Below are 14,279 nucleotides of genomic sequence, written 5' to 3' on the forward strand. Positions count from 1 at the left end.
AGTAAGCTCCGTGCTCGTTCGACAAAAAGGGAAAGCGGAGCAACCTATCTACTACGTTAGTAGAGTACTCCATGACCCCGAGACTCGATACCAGGAGATTAAAAAATTTGCATTCGCTGTCATCATCTCTGCGAGGAAACTCCGTCCATATTTCCAAGCTCATCCTATCACCGTACTCACCGACCAACCTCTCCGGAAGATATTGCAGAAGCCCGAAACTTCAAGATGTCTAATTAATTGGCGGTTGAATTGGGCGAATTCGACATTCAAATAAAGCCCCGTCCAGCGATCAAATCCCAGGTGCTTGCGGATTTTATTGTGGAACGTACGGTGCCGATAGAGGAACTCGAAGATCCGAGCATCCTAGCCGAAGAACCGACTCTCGGCCAGCAGAGTCAAAATCCACTATGATGTTGTACGTGGATGGTTCCTTGGTTCCTCCAATTCTGAGGGTAGAGGTGCCGGTCTAGTCATAACAGGACCAGATAATTTTATTGCTGAGTACGCCTTGCGCCTTGATTTCAAAGCTTCTAACAACGAGGTAGAATACGAAGCCTTGATCATGGGAATCGCTCTCGCCACCGAATTACGAGTTGTTCGGATCAGAGTCCACAAGTGATTCCCAACTGGTAGTCAGCCAAGTAAATGGCTTCAGCGAGGCTAAAGAAGAGCGAATGATCAAATATCTGGAGAAGGTGAGGAAGGAAATCTCCACCTTCGAAGAATTCCAAATAGTACAAATCCCCCGAACCTTAAGTACCCGCGCCGACGCTCTTTCCAAAATGGCCTCATCTGGAAGGTTTGAGCCAGGAAACATCTACACCGAGATCCTCCCCCAGCCCAGCATTGAAAAAGAAGAAATCCTGCAAATCAGCGAGGAACTTAGCTGGATGGATCCTATAGTACAATACTTGAAAGACGGTGTCACACCCTTGGATAGAAAAGAAGCTCGCCGCCTGGTTGCCAAGGCCGCCCATTACATCCTCGATGGACAGGGGTTGTACAAGCGATCCTTTTCATGGACTTTATTGAAATGTCTCCGACCATCCGCCGTGGAACTCGCCATGAGGGAAGTCCATGAAGGAATCAGTGGCGATCACTCGGGCGGGAAAGTATTGGCTCATAAGATCCTTCGCCGAGGTTTTTTCTGGCCCACTCTCCAGCAAGACACATCTGATTTTGTCAGAAAATGTGAGCAATGCTCGCTACCGTACCTCGTCTCCCTGCAGTTCCATACAAATCCATCTCCAATCCTGTCCCTTTTGCTATGTGGGGAATGGATTTGTTAGGGCCCTTCGCTAACTCGATTAAGGGACACCGAATGATGTACGTCGCCAAGGTGGTGAAGAAGATTACTTCCAGAGAGACGAAAAATTTCTTCTATCATGACATCATTTGCAAGTTCGGTATTCCACGGACTCTTGTGACCTACAACGGGACCCAATTTACGAGCCGAAGGTTCAAAGATTTTTGCGGAAAACTCGATATCGACCAGCGATTCACTTCAGTAGGTCATCCATAGGCTAACAGACAAGTGGAAGTGACCAATCGAACTCTCTTACAGGGGTTGAAGAAACGCGCAGAAAATGCTCGAGGATTATGGGCCGACGAATTACCGAGTCTCCTCTGGGCCTACCGAACAACCCCTAGAACCACAATAGGAGAATCACCATTCAGCCTCGCCTTTGGAGTAGATGCAGTCATACCTGTTGAAATTGGAGCCCACTCTCCAAGGCTTGAGGCATACAGTGAAGGGGCCAATCCCAACCACCTCAGAAGCAGTCTCGTCCTTATCGAAGAAACTAGAGAAAAAGCCAGTCAGGATGGCCGCATATCAACACAGAGTCGCCAGATACTACAACTCTAGGATGAAGGAGAGAGTAGTAAGGATGGGCGACTTGGTGTTACGACGATCCGAAGTCTCCGACCCTTGCAACTCGGGAAAATTGGCTCCCACCTAGGAGGGACCCTACCACGTATCTCGCACTCTCCAGCCTGGGTCATATCAACTGGAAGATTTAGAGGGCAACCCCATTCCTCGCACTTGGCACATTTCGAATCTGAAGAAATTCTACCAGTAGGCAAGAGTGTAATTCGTTTTCATTTCCTTATTTCCAATAAATTTATGTGTTTGTTCTTTGTCTTTGTGATATTGCAGACATGTAATCATTCTCCCAATTAATAAAATCTCCTCTTCGATTCTCCATTCACAAGAACGATTACTCCCCAACATCAACAATTCTCAAATCTCCAAACGAAACAACCTATGAACGAAGAATGAAAGATATGACCCGTAAACCGATACCCGAAGAGGCTCGGTAAAGCATCTATCTACTTGAAAGATATGACCCATAAACCGATGCCCCGAGAGGCTCGGTAGAGCTCTATCTACTGGAAAGATATGACCCGTCAACCGATGCCCCAAGAGGCTCGGTGGAGCGTCTATCTACTTGAAAGGGCAGGACCATAAACTGACGCCCTACGAGGCTCGGTAAAAATCTACCTTCGCCAGTAAAGGGTAGGATCATAAACTGACGCCCTATAAGGCTCGGTAAAATATCTACCTTCTCCAGTAAAGGGTAGGATCATAAACTGACGCCCTACGAGGCTCAGTAAAAGATCTACCTTCGCCAGTAAAGGGTAGGATCATAAACTGACGCCCTACAAGGCTCGGTAAAAGATCTACCTTCGCCAGTAAAGGGTAGGATCATAAACTGACGCCCTACGAGGCTTGGTAAAAGATCTACCTTTGCCAGTAAAGGGTAGGATCATAAACTAATGCCCTACGAGGCTCGGTAAAAGATCTACCTTCGCCAGTAAATGGTAAGATCATAAACTGACGACCTACGAGGCCCAGTAAAAGATCTCCCTTAGCCAGTAAATGGTGGGATCATAAACTGACGCCCTACGAGGCTCGGTAAAAGATCTACCGTCGCCAATAAAAAATACGAACTATAAACCGGTGCCCGAAGGGGTCCGGTAGGGAGTCTATATAAAAAGATGTAACCCATATAACCGATGCCTAGGGAGGCCCGATAGAGAATCTGTCTGTTATTGGAAGACACATAAACCAATGTCCAAAGTGGCTCGGTAAAGAATCTATCTACAAAATGCTGCTTCAAAAAACCAATCAATATCTCGCCAGAAGTAAGAAGAAATTTACCATCACCAGCAAAAATGTAAAAATATTTTGAAAAACATCACCACAAATAGGGTCGCCCCGAAAGACGGACCCTTCCATCCACACGAAGGTCATTCCAAAATAAAATTATGGTTTTACAGACCAGCTCATGAGAAATAAAATAAAAGGAGAATTGGGAGGGCCCCTTCCATCAGCCACGCTTGTTTTAGTTGCCTCGGAATCCTCTCCCTTAGAAAGTTCAGGCCCAGGCGGGCCCTTTCAGCCTCTCAATTGGAAAACCGGAGTCTATGGCCTTAATCTGGTTCCGACAATCGATGAACCCCTTCGCCTCAAATTCCAGAACATGGAGCTCCATATCCGTTTGGTATTCTTGAGACTGTCGAAACTCAGAAATTGTCCGGGACCGAATCTCCTCCTCTCTTTGCGCGGCCTTATCCCGTGCCTCCTCCAGTTCAGTACGAATCTCCTTTTCACGGACAAGTTCGTCCTTGACCTTTTGGAGCTCAGCCTCGGCATTCGCTCGAACGTTCGCCAGGGAATCCTCGAACACCTTCTTATCATTTGCCTAAGCATCTGATTGATTCTTTACCTCCTTGGATGCATGAGCATAGAGATAGTGGTACTTGTCTATGCGCCGCGAGGTGTGAGCACAAATATCTGAAAACTACAGGCAAAAAGAGAAAAGGTAAATTTTTGAAGGAACCAAAGGATATTCGGAAAAGTAAAAATAAAATACGCACCTTCTTCGCCAAAGTGACCATGTCCCGGCCCAAGGCGGAGTGCGAACTTCTCTCCAAATCCGCCGAGTCTCTCGGTAAGACGCTCGTCATCGCCATCTCAACAGCCACCCTCGGATTGCGAAGGGCAGAATCTTCAATACCCACCTTCCAGTTAGGGTCAAAATAAGACCCCTGTTGGGTCGCCTGATCCCTTGGAAGAGCTCCCGGCTTAAAATAAGCCTGAGTTCCCTCTCAACCCTCGACGGGCAAAATCTCCTGGCTCATAACCTGGCCTTTACCCTTACCCTTCTCCTCTGCCGACTTACCCTTTTTACTGGGACTCTTCTCCAGCATTTTCGCCTGCCGCTTGCTATGTACGGACTACTCCAGAGATGCGGCACCCTTAGTCCCCACAGCCAAGGCCGACCCTTTGCCGGCCTTAGCTGCCTGGCGCTTCAATCTCCTTGCCTCCTCGATGGCCGAATCAGAAATATTAGCGCCCGACCCTTGTGCTGTCATTTCTGCAATAAATTCAGGAAGCAAATTACAACACAATAAAAAGGAAACAAACAAACAGTACAGAAAAGAATGTCGGAAAAGAGAATCACCAGACTGACTCTCGTCAACACTTGTTCCGTATTCCTGCCCCCTTTCCTCATCTTCACTCCGAGCCTCGTCCTCTGAGTCTAACACGACGTTGCTCAAACCAAACTTCACTAGTACTTGTTCAGATTTGAAAACCTGAACATCGAACCTCTCCTTTCCCACGTCTACACCCTTACCTACGACATCGTTGAAAACTAACTGACTCAAGGTCCCTAGAGAAAACTTCAACCCCATGTTCTCTTTGTTGGGCTCTCTCCAATCGAAGGGGAATCGCCACCTGGCTGTTTGAGGCGGTTTCACAAAGAAGAACTCATTCTTCCACCGTTTAATGGAAGAAGGAGCCCCGCCCATGATCATCAGTGTTCGCCGCTGGGCCACATCTACCCAGTCCCCTTTCATCTTCATGAGGAAACATTTCCGAATAATATCCAAAGATAGGGGGGCTTTCACCATTTTACTTTTAACTATGTACGCCAGGAGACCCCTTCATCCATTTGGGAAAATTTGGGATGGTGCCAAACCAAAGAAATCGAAAAAGTCTATTAGCATTGGATGAAGAGGGAACGGGACGCCCGCTACAATAACCTTCTTATAAAAGGCCTTCTCCCCCTCCACACCGCTATTACACGCCCGTGTCAGGAGTAGGAAGCCGGACTTCATAGTCATCCAGAATATGATACTTCTCCCGCAGACGATCAAGATCTAAAGATTGGAGGATACCCATTGAGCTCATGGAAACTCCAGGTCGATACACCCTACCGGGAGGCATGTATGGCTTATGATACTCCACTGACTCCCTAGCAAGGCACCTAATCTGGGCATCCATCGGTGCCGAATGAGAATTGCTCCTATCCTCAACTAACGCAGCAATTATGGGAGCCTCATTCGGTACCGACTCAGCCGCACCTGGGGGTTTGACTGGAAGAATCAGATCTACCTCATTTCTTGGCCGTGGCGCTATCCTCTTCATAGACCCTCTGCTCCTCGCGATTGTCGTACCACCACCAACTTTTTTGGCCCGAGTTTTAGGCCTCATCTCCGGTGGTCGCCCCAAGGCGATCCTCGCTTCCATCTCCAACGGTTGCCCCAATATACTCTCCACTTCCATCTCCGACGAGACTTGAGGAGAAGAGGATGTTTCCTCCATTCCCGCAGGCTCAATCGACCAATTTTGTGAATCCGTGTTCTCCGACATGACTATTTTAAAAGAAATGAAATACGAAGATCGGGATGAGAAACGCACCGGTGAAATTGGAGGAAAAAGACTGTGAAGCTCACCGGAGAAGACGAACCAGCACCTTGAAAGAAAAGGAAAATCAAACTGGAAAAATTCGGATCTTCCAAACCTTCGATTAGCACAGAAGAACGAAGCAAGAAGGGAGATTCTAACGGAAAAAGGGAAGTGAACTGCCAGAGAAAGAATCTCCCCGGAACGATGGAAGAAAAGAGAGTAAGAGAAATCAGAAGAAAGAGAAAAGAAAAGAATGGGTGGGTTTTTATAGATCCACGCGCGGGAAAGCCCAAAAGTCACATCGCTGTGACGTTATGCGACACGTGGCGCCTCGTTACGCGCTCACAGTTACCAAAGTCATTAATACGCCGTTTCACCATCATTGTTTAAAGCGCCAAACTACCGTTTCCCGAGAATCGTGACCATTACATGTGTCTCCTCGAAATACTCCTCGGGATGCATCAACCATCGCTTACGAAGTAAAACGTCCCTCGGCACCGAACATCGTTTGATGAAGTTGAACGTGCGACACACTCAAACTATGTTATGTCCGCGATAAGGTCAAAATATGCCCGGGGCCGAATGTGCTCATTTTCGCCATGAGCATAACTCCAACTGAAACGATGGTCCTTCGCATGGTAATGCGTAAGTCGTGATAATCGATTCCGACTGTTTTTAATACTAAGTTCACAGTATATCTACAAGCTACTTGCGACATTGAATACAAACATGACAAGGAAACATAGAAAATGACAAAAATCCTTTTATTCACAAGTAAAAGAACCTTTACAAAAGGTGGGCTTCTAGGCCAGATACAAGAAAAAGAAAATACATTCGAGGCCGTGCTAAACTATTGTTAGCTAAAAATGACAGAGGGGAATTGTGAAGAGTTGACGCCCGGAGCTTCAGTATCATATGTCTGGTGAACCACCAAGGGCTACAGGACATTGGACCTCAGCATCGCCGCGACACCCACTTGTCATGCCACGACACCCACTTGACACGATCTTCTTTGCCCCGGAAGGAGGCTTCAAAGCCGACTGTGCCAAGGTCGTGACCGAAGGTCCCATCATTCGCCCGGGTCTTCCTCCGGATCTTCTTCTGGATCTTCGTCAGGGTCCTCCTCCGGCGAATTCGCCTCCAGATGAGGCTCGAGACCGGGCGACGCAGAGCTGGCCCTTGTGCCACCTTCCGTCATTCCTTACAGCATCACCTTTAGGGCCTCGTTCTCAACCTCCAACTTTTGAACATTGGCCCTCAGCCAAGAACTTCCAAGCCTTGCTAGAGAAGTTGGTCCGCCACCCCGTGTCCCCTCTCCATGGTATGCTTCAGGGACCGCTTATAATTGGCAACGAAGTGGGGAACATCACCAGGAGCAAGGAAATCTCTGAGAGCGGTGGTATCCGAATGTTTTGGGGTCTCCGCCTTTCGTTTCTTCTTACTTTGGGGGCCGCGATTCACCCCCTTAGCTCTAGCCGACGAAGAAGCCGCCGCCACCGGAGTTACCATTTCCAGTGGACTGGGCTCCACGCCCGGCGACCCTTTCAGCCTCTGCGACCTCCTTGTTCTACTAGCCACCGCTTCGCTAGCGGTGGGAGGGTTTCCGCCATCCCCGTCCGAAAGCGACTCCACTTCGACCACCGGGGCTATTGCTCCTGGTTGATCGTAACCGGCAAGCTCTTGAGACATTTTTGACAAGAAAAAACTCAGAAGGAGGGAGCGAAAAAGGAAGAAGATATGACGGATAATCCTTCCCCTCACCCCCTTTTTTATAAGGGTCACTGGGCGAAAAAATCGAGCAGGATTTAATTCCCTCCGATTTTCAAAATTTCCCATACAGCGAGAAATAATATCCTGACTCTCTTTTCAAAAAGCACGCAAAAAATAGGCGGGATATAAATGTTTTTGCCGTTTCCCGAGAAAATCCTAAGGATAGAATAACACACCTATCAAATGACGTGACATTAAAGTTACCTGCCAATTCCCAAGGAAGACGGTTCGACTCCATCACCCCCAGAGTGTCGGTACCGGGTCACCGCTTGAAAATTTAGCTAATTCCTTGACCCTTACAAAGGGACAAGAAAGTAGGGGGGTAGTATGTTAGGGGTAAAATCAGTATACCTGGTACCGAATCTCGAACCCCTTCTCCATTACCCAACTGGGTCGACACCATCCCCATAGCAATACTCGGTAACGAACATTGATCGGGTCTCCTTGATACCTCTCCCTTACTCGGTACCGAGCTACCAAGAGAATCAAGTACGATCGCGGGGATTTCGCCCCCAAACGACTAATCTGGACGGCCGTTACAAGAAAGGAGCGACTTTTGAATTCAGAATATCTCCCCCAAATCTCCATCCACGATCTCCGCCCAGAATCATGGGGAATCATATCTCCACGATCTTGTTCTCCAGTCATCACGCTCCACGTAGGCTAAATAAAAGATACGATCGGTATCTCCAAGATCATGAATCTCCTCCCCTATAAAAAGGGGGCTACACACTCAAGCAAGGGATCCAACTCCCCCTCTCTTCTTCTGGAGGTCTGGTAACTTGACTTAGCTCTCTCCAATTCCCCGTCCATTGTCTGTGATTGCCCATCCCTGACTTGAGTGTCGAAGTGGCCGTCCGGAGCCACAACTCCGGGCCCGCTGACGCTTTGTTCTGTGAACGCAGGATCACAGGTTCTGCGGAGTTAGTACGTGTAGTCAGATTTTGGGCGTCATCAGGTATATACTAGATGAATAGCGAAATACTGGATCGAATGGTTAGGATTGCCCTCTAATTGGAGTAATTAAGGCCATCTATGGCTGAGATTGCTCATAAGGAATGGGTCTAATTGTCACATATGGGCCAAATGTAGAGTGGAAATTAGGGTTTGATTCAATGTTTGATTTTAACTGGCTGTGATTTTTATCGGGAATCTATATTGTCAGTACTAGGGGTGCAACTTGGGTCGGGACGGGTCGGGTCGGGTTGGGTTGAGGCCAGCCCAACCCGACCCGAGGAACCTTTTTCCCAACCTGAACCCGACCTGACCCAATTTCAAACCCGACTTGGGTCGGGTCGACCCGACCCAAGAAACCCTTTTTCCCAACCCGACCCGATTTCAACCCTACCCACCTGAGTTTTAAAGCCTACAAAAACAAAATTGATAAAAAATGTCGGGTTTCACTCGGGTCAAGTTGCCCAAACCCTCAACATGAGCCCGACCCGAACTCAACCTGGGTTGGGAAAACTCAACCCGAACCTGAGCCCGACCCAACTTTTTTTCGGGTTGAACCCAACCCGAGTTGCACCCCTAATATTGTATCGTTGAAATGATTTATCATATGTATGAGGAATATTAACTTACCAACTTCTCCAATAGCTTAAGCTGTTAGAGAAAGCTGTTATTTATCTTTCATACTTTAGCAAGGAATGCTAAACTGAATGGTATCCTTGAAGAAAACCCAATCATAGGGGCATTCCATTGCATCCACATCTCCCAAATTAGGTGACGTAGGTCCAATGGGGGCACCCTTGTGGCTGGTTTTTTTACCAGGGCGTCCTTCAGTTTAACATTCCTCACATATCAATAGTCAATAATAATAAAGAATAAATAACATACTAGGGATTGAGCCTCTAGCTCAATGGTCAAAGGCTTTGTTCTTCCACCTAGAGGTCGAAGGTGATAGAGAATAAGATAGAAGATCTGTTCATTGATTTGATTGGGTGGTAGATTAAGGTAGGTAGGCCTAATTAGGTGTTAAGGAATTAGGGCTCAAATCAGCCCTCCGCGGTGACCCGTTAACAATCCGAACACGAAAGTGTGTTTCCGATTTTACGTGTTAACAATACACAACGTTGCTGAAGTAAATTTGCAAGAACAAAATAATAAAACGCAAGCCAAACCACAAACAAAAGCACACAAGATTTACGTGGTTCACCACATGATGTGTGTGGCTACGTCCATGTGAGAAGACTTCAAAAGATTTCACTATGTGGAAATAAAGTGGGTTACAAGAAGCACTCACCGGATTACAAAAGCCCAAGCTTTCTCCGGATTATACAAGAAATAATCTCTATGCCGTCTAGGATCCAAGCGTCTTCGCTCCCTATTGGCCCGTGCTTCTTATTCTTCTAATTCTTGCCAAGAGAGGTCCACGAAAATCAATTCTTCTCTTCCATTTTTCGAGTGTTGCAAAGACCCACTCGTTTCTCCAAGTAGTGAAGAACAACCCCACAACAATAACGTTTCTATGTTTTTTTTTTCTTGCTGTGTTGTTTCCATATATGAGGGTCTCTTTTGTGTTAAAAGACAACTCACATCAAACCGACTTGAAGGAATCCAATAGTAATCAGATACGCTTTTTCAAAACCACTATGCACCGACTCTATGTATAGAAGAGTCCTACTAAAGTCGGACTTTAAAAATTCAAGGCAAACCCAACATTCTCCACTTGGCTTGAATTTGATGCATCCACAACCTGTAAATATGTTTCATCACAAAGTCTTCTCCACCACACCCCGAAGGGTGCTAGTTCGACCCAACTTGTCGAACATTAATTAAGTATAAGCAATACTTGAACTTCTTTGTCATCACAGACTTAGTCAACATATCTGCGGCATTGTTCCTTGTATCGACCTTTTCCAAAGAAATTTCATCTCCGTCAATGACCTCTCGAATGAAATGGTACCTCATGTCTATGTGTTTTGTCCTCGCGTGAAAAACTTGATTCCTTGCCAAGTCTAATGCACTCAGGTTGTCGCAATACACACAAGTGTTTCCTTGCTCCACCCCAAGTTCACTTACGAGTCCTCTCAGCCATATGGCCTTTTCACTGCTTCCGTTGTTGCCATGTACTCTGCCTCTATAGTAGACAAAGCTATAGTCGTCTGTAAAGTGGACCTCCAACGGACAGGTCCCCCAGCAAGCGTACAAGAATAACCCGTAGTGGACCTTCTCTTCTCCAAATCTCCAGCACAATCGGAATCCACATAGCCCATGATATTTCCTTTTCCAACACTGCTCTTGTCAAACAAAATCCCAAGGGACAACGTACCCTTCAAATACCGAAGCATCCATTTGACTGCTTGCCAGTGTTCTTTTCCTAGGTCTGCCATGTACCTACTAACAACACCCACTGCCTATGCAATATCTGGTCTAGTACAGACCATAGCATACATCATCTTGCCAATAGCATTCGCATATGGAACTCAAGACATGTAGCTCCTTTCTTCATCTATAGTAGGTGACAACTTAGAAGAAAGTCTAAAATGAGCACTAAGAGGAGTAGTTACTGGTTTCGCTTTATCCATCTCATACCTTGAGAGCATCTTCTCAATGTACTTCTTTTGAGATAGTCATAACTTTCCATTTTTCCTGTCTCGATGAATTTCCATACCCAAAATCTTCCTTGCAGTGCCTAGGTCCTTCCTTTCAAACTCCTTGCTCAACATGGCCTTCAACTTGTTGATTTCCAACATACTTTTAGCAGCTATAAGCATGTCAACAACATATAAGATCAAAATAATGATAGAACCATTACCAAGGTTTTTGAAATAAACACATGAGTCGTACTCACTTCTGTAGAAACCTTGTCCAATCATGAAAGTATTAAACCACTTGTACCACTGCCTAGGAGATTGCTTCAAGCCATACAACGACTTCTTCAACTTGCAAACATGGTCTTCTTTTCCTTCAACCTTGAAACCTTCTGGTTGATACATGTAGTTTTCCTCTTCTAGATTTCCATGCAAAAATGTTGTTTTCACATCAAGTTACTCAAGCTCAAGATCAAATAGTGCTGTCATGGCAAGTAATACTCTGATTGAAGTGTCTTCACCACTGGTGAAAATATCTCATTATAGTCCACTCCTTCCTTCTGAGCATATCCCTTTGCCACCAAATGTGCTTTGTATCCATTTCGTCACCCATTGCATCCTCCCAATACTTAGAGTTTTCGCATGCAACTGCTTCTTGAAATGTTGTCGGATCTCCACTTTCCGTCACCAATGCAAAAGCCAACATATCCTCATAGCCATATCATACAGGTGGCTTATGAGTTCTTTGAGATTTTCTAACCTGTGATTCTGACTGGTGCATCTGCTGATCTTGCCCAGGTAGTCTTACTTAAGGAAATTCAACTTGAATATTTTCTTTCTGCACTTCTCTTGGACTGTCAACCTCCACCTCAATGGTCTCACATGTGTCCTGTTTTCCTTCTTCTCTAATCTGCTTATGTGACTTTAACATAGAAGATTCATCGAAAATAACATCTCGACTAATGGTTAGATTGTTAGAAGAAGGATCCCACACTTTAAATCCCTTGACCCCACTTGCATATCCAAGAAAGATACACTTTTTGGATTTTGGGTCAAGTTTAGAGCGTTGATCATTTTTAACATGAATATAAGCAGGACAACCAAAGATTCTTAAAATAGAATGATTACTAGGTTTACCAGACCATACCTCTTCTGGAGTTTTGTAGGAAATTGCTGTTGAAGGAGACATGTTGACCAAGTAACATGTTGTATTGACCGCTTCTACCAAGAAGTCTTTCTCTAATCCAGCATTGCTCAACATACTGCGAGCACTCTCTGGAAGAGTCATGTTAAGCTTTTCTGCAACTCCATTCTACTGTGGAGTTTCCGGTGTAGTAAAGTGGCGAACTATGCCTTCGCCCTTGCAGAACTCAATAAACTCACAAGACTTGTATTCTCCTCCATTGTTTGTCCTCAGACACTTAACCTTCTTGCTAGTTTGCTTCACAATCATGGTTTTCCATTGTTTAAATGTAGAAAACACCTCAGATTTTCTCCATAGAAAGTAAACCCATACTTTTTAGAATAATCATCAACTAACGTCACAAAATAGAGAGCTCCGTCCTTTGAAGCAACTGGGGCTGGTCCCCACACATCTAAGTGCACATAGTCTAACTTGCCCTTGCTTCGATGAACTGAAGTTTTAAAACTCACCCTGCACTGCTTTCCGAATATGCAATGCTCATAGAAGTCTAACTTGCAACTTTTAACACCCTTGAGTAGATTCCTTTTACTGAGCTTTCTCAAACCTTGCTGACTTATATGCCCCAACCGCATATGCCATAGCTGTGTCAAATCAGTCACACCATCTTCTTCTGTAGAAACGGCTGCTCCACCTACCACTGTATTTTCCATCAACTCATATAGATGATTATGATTTTTAACCATCTTTGCCTTCATGACCACAAGAGAACCCTTTACAACCTTCAGAGTTCCATCATCTCTAACAAACCGACATCCACTAGTGTCTAAAGCTCCCAAAGAAATCAAAATTTTCTTCATCTCTGGAACATGTCTAACTCCTGTCAATGTTCTAATGGTTCCATCATACATCTTTATATTCACTGTACCCATCCCAACTGTCTTACAAGAATTGTCATTCCCCATCAAAACCGAGCCACCATTCAATTGCTCATATGTAGAGAACCAATGTCTATGTGGGAACATATGAAAAGAACATTCTGTATCAAGGATCCATGCGTCATGATAACGATCAATACCTGATGATGCAGTAAGCACCTTGCCATAGTCTTCATCTGAGTTTCCCTCTACCACACTTGCCTGTTTAGAAGCCTCTCTACGCTTCTTCTCCAGATCTTCGTTGTGTTTTCGGCAGTCTTTCTTTACATGCCTAATTTTATGGCAATGAAAACACTTTATCTTGCCTTTCCCTGTTTTAGCTTTTGACCTAGACCTGCCTCGATTATTCCCATTCTCTTTTTCCAGTGGTTTACCTCTGGCAACCAAACCTTTTGCCTAGATTAGATTGATATTTTCATTTTATTTTCTTATCTTAAGCTCTTTCCATGTTTGTCCTTTGAGTCTCTCATTTAAACACTCATTAGACTCGTTAAAATGCCATAAAAGAATTAGTAGAAATCCTAAATTTATCATGGTACCAGAGCAGGTCGATTGGACCTGGAACTGAGCATAACCCAAGCAAGTATTGTTTTCTGGCGGGAGAGGCCATTTGGTCAGCCTCCACACCACTTAGCCCACTGCCAATAGCCTCTCCATTCCCTCTCCGAACCGACCACAAACACTTGGTGGCCATCTCCCACCCACACAATGTCCGCTGCGTTCCATCCTCTTATTCGAGCCATTGCCCTTGTGCTCTTTTGGTTCGGCCACCGTAAACCCTATATCTTCTTTTCTAAAACCATTTTTTTGTTTTTCTTAAACACCTATTAGAAGCCAAGTTGTTGCCTCCATCGCCCAACCTCTTAGAAGAATTGAAAATACTAATGGAACCAGATTCTTGGACATGTTAGCAAAGAAGAGAAGGGGTGTAGTCTCCTTGGCCGTAGATTTCTTTTGTCATTGAAATAACAAGAAGCTGCAGCAAGTACATTAAGGAAATCAAGTTAAGAAAAAAAGAGGTAAAGTTCTGCCTTTTGTCCGTTGTGGTGACAAGGAGATAAGAGGGAAGAGAAGATGAGTGGAAATTTCACCTCACTATTTTGATCCAATACTCCCTTTCATTCCAAATTTCCAAGTTTTATCTAATATCCGATTTCCTTCATAACACCTCTCTTCTTTCTTTACCAAAATGGAAA

The sequence above is a fragment of the Tasmannia lanceolata genome, unplaced genomic scaffold (genome assembly GCF_043159265.1).
Source record: "Tasmannia lanceolata isolate RefF3 unplaced genomic scaffold, GAP_Taslan_0.1 ptg000021l, whole genome shotgun sequence".
NCBI classification, from domain to species: Eukaryota; Viridiplantae; Streptophyta; class Magnoliopsida; order Canellales; family Winteraceae; genus Tasmannia; species Tasmannia lanceolata.